This window comes from Dipteris shenzhenensis, unplaced genomic scaffold, assembly GCF_047967505.1.
Source record: "Dipteris shenzhenensis isolate YYH24624 ecotype China unplaced genomic scaffold, Dip_SZ_1.0 scaf0524, whole genome shotgun sequence".
NCBI classification, from domain to species: domain Eukaryota; kingdom Viridiplantae; phylum Streptophyta; class Polypodiopsida; order Gleicheniales; family Dipteridaceae; genus Dipteris; species Dipteris shenzhenensis.
This window is the reverse complement of record NW_028239830.1, coordinates 17501-23593: the sequence shown is the minus strand read 5'-3', so window position 1 is coordinate 23593 and position 6093 is coordinate 17501. Positions and strand designations below refer to the sequence as shown.

At 44.0% G+C, this 6093-nt stretch overlaps 1 non-coding gene across 1 annotated transcript; it reads left to right on the top strand.

The window, feature by feature from the left end:
* Positions 1 to 5562: 5562 nt before the first annotated feature.
* Positions 5563 to 5634, top strand: TRNAN-GUU (transfer RNA asparagine (anticodon GUU)). The gene has a single exon. It is a non-coding gene; the product is annotated as a tRNA-Asn (tRNA).
* The last annotated feature ends 459 nt before the right edge of the window (positions 5635 to 6093 follow it).

Here is a 6093-nt window from a genome sequence, read left to right as displayed (position 1 = left end):
ATTTGATGTGGGATTCTTTGCGCCACTCACTCCAATCCTCATCCCATTCGGGAGCTTGAAAAAATAAAATACGACCGAAATTCTTGAGTGTTATCAATACAGGCAGTTTCACATATTTCCGAAGAGTCGATTGCATAACCAATAATAAACCCCGCCCCGTGTGGATGGAACTCACATCGAACCTAGCTGCTATAGCTGGGCGGTCGGATTTCGCTCGCTCCCCCTCTCTCGAGGATGAAAGAGATATTAGTTCCTGTTCGGGTTGGGTACTAGTTTCTCTCCTCGCGTCACCGGCCGATTCCTCAAAATCTACACCAGTTAATTCTCCGGCAGGAAATCGAAACGGAGTGGGTAGTTCCATTAATCTAAAGAAGAGAGGTGAATGTGCCTTATCTTGAAATACTTCCCAAACCAGTGTCTTACGTCTTCTGGAGCGCATAGAGCCTTTTATAGGTTTCCGACGAAAATCAGAGCTTTTTGCAAAACGTTTGACCAGTCTGCGTGTTTTCAGCCGCGTCTTCCCGACGCTGATTGCTAAATTTTTTAACTTTCTGTTACGAATATCAGTTGACCCACCCGCGACATCGAACCTATTATCATATATTAAGTGAGTATTGCGGGCCAATTCCTCCGACAGTTCCTCAATCTCGAGGATCGAACGTATTTTTTGTTTTGAAGAGTCAAGTCTTTCCCCACCAATTAGAGGTACGTCTAGCAAGCGGATCCAATCGAAGGCACCACAATCATCTCTGAGATAGGTGAAGAATAAAGCTAACTCTGTCGGAGATGAAGAAAATTTGAAGACTTGATCCCAAGTTACGGGGGTGGAATCACCCTTCGAAACTGAATAGTTTGTTTCTCCCACAACATCTTCAATCACGGCATCATCCGGTGTTTCGAACATGAAAATAAATATTTGCAAAGCATTTTTAGGTAATGCTTCCCGGGGAAGAGGAATCTCATTGCTTCTCAACTCTTTATACCTGATAGACACCCAATCCCGAATCTTATTACCGGAATTCAATTCATTGGCATACTCGTTGTTGTCAACCGCTTGCGATGCCAATGAATCAGACAGTATCCAGAATGAATCCGAGTTTGGAATCCTAGCACGACATGAATTATTCAAAAATGGATCATAAATCTTAGGTAATTCACCTCCGTTATCAGCCAATCCGGTCCTTCTTTCCATCGCTTTCCAGAAGATAGGCTCGGTGTCTAGGAATCGAATTCGGTCCTTTAACTCATTATTCAAATCCTTGTTTTTCCTGAATTGGTTCAAAATCCAGTCTTCATGCAGATGATGAGCTGGAAGTGGCATATCCGAATCCTCTAACGAGGTTCCTAACTGGTCTCCAAAGATCGACAAACTGGGTAACGCCGTGAGAGCCAACCGCTGTTTTCCACTAGTCAAACATTTGCTGAAAAAGTGATTTGATACTTGCTTCTTCACTAAGCTATCGCCGCCGAATCGGCTATTCTCTATATATCGTAAAGGACGATTTGGTTTGTATGGGTCGAACAAGGACGTGGGCCACGACTTGAAAATCCATAGCATCGAATCTGACAACTCCCGGAGATTGTTATCGAGCAAGACAAGTTCGTCTTCAAAATTCTTGGTGAAGAGAGGTACTGGAGCCTTACCCAAATAAACCAGTACATTAATGAGAACAACAATACTAAAAGTTTTGTAAATGACGCGTTTCATCAGCAGGTAGAGTATGGGTGAATCATATTCTACGCGAACCAGAAGTAATCTGGACAAGTAGCTGAATGACATATGACCGAGTGACCAACCCACGAAACTACTAATCAGAAATGTTATGTTGTTGCTATATCGAAAAATAAATAGGTGAATTGGTCTCGCCAATACGGGACTTGGTAAAAGAATTGGATTTAAAATCTGGAAAATGAAACTATCCAAGAATATATTACCGATTCGAAAGTCACTGAGTGAATTGGTCGGACGTAGAGTTCGATAATCCGGTAAATCCTTGGTTCGGAACCAGTAAAATAACATGTATGGTACTATTGGGACAGTTACAACATGTGGTTTCACTATCAATGCATATAGAGGTGAACAGAATATTGACAGAAATATTAGTAGCTATCCCATCATCAAACCACTCAAAGCGACGGTACCACTAAGATTCCCTCCCAAAAGAAAAGCTCTTATGGATAGTATTTGGGAGGGTCCAACGGGTAATGTTGTTAGTAATCCATAATATAGTCCGAATATTATAGGTGGACCTGCCACCTTCACCCGAGTAAGCAGCGAAACCTGCAGTAGATACAACGACATTTGAACGCTTTCTACGTTCATAATTATTTCCTTCCCATATTTTTCAGTTTTTTTTTTTTCCCGTAGAGTGCCGGCAACCTCTCCGTACCACTCCCGTAGCTAGCACAGCAACTCCTTCGGAAAGGAGTCGATGGATTTCTTAATCATGAGGAGACAGAATCCCATGATTAAGAATTTGGAGACGTCTCTATGCATTTCCCTCAATGGTCACTTCCCGTCACCCAATAATTCTATAATTTAGTGATTTGTTACCATCTGCTTCGACAGGTTACTCCAACCCAGACGCCCCGGATTATTATTACGCCGTAGGGGACGAGTAACAAGTTCAAGCACATCCCTCGCATTAGTGGATCCATGGATTTGGGCAAAGGTGAACTCGACAGACCATTTTGTATCAATACCTCTTGCTTCTAAAGGATTGGCATGAGCCATTCCAGTAATTGCTGAATCAGGTTTTAATTCATGCATACGCTGTATCTGGTTATAATTATCCGGTTTTTCCACGATCCGTGGCATGAGTGTACCCATCTCTTTGCAAGTATCTCGTGAGAAAGATGGCTCGGCAGCTTGATATCGTTTATCCATGTAGGGAATACCTGTTTCGTAGACAACCATTCCGCAGCGAATTGGGAATCTTGCTATAGAAATTTCTGATAGATTATCTCCCGTAAAAGATATAGATTTACCAGCTGCTATCTCAAGATAGTCTCTCAGACTCTTCCATATCTCATCCTCCCTCTCCTTCAAACCCTGAGGTTCCATATTAAAGGCGGAACAAATCTTTTCTATCCAAGCACGCGTCCCATCAGGACCAATAGGAAAAGGTGCTCCAATTAACTGGCATTTACGACGCCGCATCAGAGTCGTCGCTGTACGGCTCAGAGAGGGATTCACGCCGCAAACATACACTCCCTTGCCTAATGATGGAAGTTCAGTATATCTCTGGGAGGGTAACCACCCCGATACCTGAATGGATTGACGTTTCGATTCCGGATTCGGTTGAGAAGCTACAGTTGAAGTTAGAGATCCAAAAAGAACTGAAGCATGATTCTTTAATTTCCGTCCCTCCGGATTAGCCCCCCCCGCTTCCGTCGTCGCAGTGTCAACACCCCCAACTAAATCCTGTTTCTGTTCGTGTCTAGATATGTCAAATTCCGGACACCGATGCGTCGTGGCAGCTGATACAGTATCCTCTCCCTGAGTAAAAGCATAATCCGATCCATTGGCCCGCGCAACTACAATTGGTACTCCAAGTTCGTTTTCTAGCTTGGGTGCTATGCCTTCTAGGTCCGTCTTTGTTATTTCCGTGGTACATGTGCCAATCCAAATAATGACACTAGGGTTTCTATCTCGTTTTATTTGGATACAAATTCTCTCCAATTCCCCTTGATCATTTAATTGGGCCGAGACGTCCCCCTCTTCCGACTCTGCCATTGCATAACGAGGTTCCGCAAGGATCGTAACTCCAAGAGCGTTCTGTAAGAAATAACCACAAGTCTTTGTACCTACCACTGGGGAAAAGCTGTCTTCGATCTTTTGATATAACCAAGCCACACAACTAATGGGGCAAGAAGTGTGATAATTTCCGGTTTCACATTCAAAAGTGAGAGTTTCGGGAGTCTTCGTGAAAGGGTTTCCTCAGAAAGGGTACACATACAAGAAATTTGCAGTTTCGGTTTCGAATCATCGTAAAATCAAGCAGAATATCCTGTTGAGTTTGCTGGGCATTCCTCTGCCCCCCACCATCGGGATTCAGATAGAAATCGGAGAGCAGACTGAATAATTCTCTATCTGGAATTTCCCTTGGCACAACCCCTTCTGGTCGAGACAATATCTGATCCGCCACATTGGGATGGAAATCACAAACATAATTGAGATCTGATTGACATTCAGCCGTTTCAAACAATGTTTTCCCCTTCACCCTCGAGACCCGAATGTCCTCAATGAGAGGCAACACTTCCAGCACAGGCATCGGGCAGGCTTCTACATGTTTATCAATGAGATCTCTCCTAGATGTCCGATTCCCCACCAAACCTGCTAATCGCAATGGGTGGGTATGTGCCTTCTCCCTAACCGACGCAGCAATACGATTTGCTGCAAAAGGGGCATCGAATCCATTATCCGTGATAATAATGCAATAATCCGCATGATTCGATGGAGCGGCAAAACCTCCACGGACTACGTCCCCTAAAACGTCGAATAGAGTAGTATCATATTCATAAGAAGCATTCGATTCTTTCGATGATTTAACCGTTTCTCCCACTACGTATCCCCCACAACCAGCTCCCGCAGGTGGTCCCCCTGCTTCAACACGATCCACTCCGCCATAACCCTTATAAATGACATCCTCAGGCCACACATCTTCATAGTGGTAATCCTTCGATTGCAAAGTGTCTATAATGGTAGGTATCAAGAATCCCGTGGGGGTGAAAGTACTATCATGTTTCGGATCACATCCAATTTGCAATACCCGTTTTCCGCGTCTCGCCAAAGCTATTGAATATATTACAACTTGTTGTTGACTTACCAATTCCACCCTTTCCATAAACTGCTACTTTCGTTTCGCAAAGCTCCGATTCATTTTCTTCATCCCGACTATCCCCCACTTCCCCCCCCCCTCCCCTCACGTTCTCTTTCCCCTTTTTTCTTCATTTTTCACCCCTTATCCATACTTTCCCCCCGTAGACTCATTCATTCCATTTATGGATTCAAGTTTATGGATCCTCCACCCGCCTGCAATTATTGATATCGATACGGATCGTGGGGTTCCATGGGCGGGAGAGTATCTTCTTATTCATTCGGATTGATGATTGGTATTATTCTACTGCTAACTGCCTTCGTTTCTCTTGTCTCCTAAGAGTTTTTTTCTTCTCCTTTCCAAGATATTCCTTATACCTCTATAAGTATCCTGTGACTATTCTACTATGTTTTCCGGAAAAGGAGAAATAGAAACTAGTGATTGGTGATCGATCGATATGCATCTTGGGGTTGGGGGGGGGGCGATCAATCACGACCAAGATCAACCATGACCGAGATCTTCCACACCAGCCCCCCCCCCGATTCGTAGGCTCTATCCGAGAAGGCAAAAGGGATTGCTATCATTACTGCTTCTTCCTATAATGAGAGTTAGGGTGTACGCGAGGTTCATGAAGTCTCGAAGAAAGCTTTGGGTCTTCGAGTGGTTAACGTCTTGCAGATCAAGGGGCGGCTCAAGGAACAAGAGTCTCTGGAAGTATATGGGATTGAATCATCTGCCACTTTCCTCGGTAGCTCAGCGGTAGAGCGGTCGGCTGTTAACCGATTGGTCGTAGGTTCAAATCCCACCCGGGGAGATTCATCCATTTCCAGTAGGATAGAAGATAGTCTAGATGATGTACCTCCCTTCAATAGGGATAATACTTCACTTACGTCAGGGGAGGGGGAGGTACCTCCTCATAATATATATCGTAGAAACCGATAGTATCTTTGAAGATTTACATTATCCACATTCGAGATTCTCAGTAATGAGGTAGTTCTCCCACACCCGTATGCCGAATCGGGACTATAACCATATAGTCGATCAACCGATAGAGGATTCAATATCATGCCTATTTTAAGCTCTAATAATGGATAGAAGACTCCATACCCTCCCTTCTCTTGGCCAATCTAATGCTTCTAAGGATCCGAGTCTAGCGTCGCTTCTTCGAGAATCCCTACTCCAGAGTACTGAATGGTTGGGATAAGCAAATCAATCAATCTTTGTTTTGTCCTCGTCGGAGTCTAGATGTATCGAAGGCTTCTACTCGCTCGAC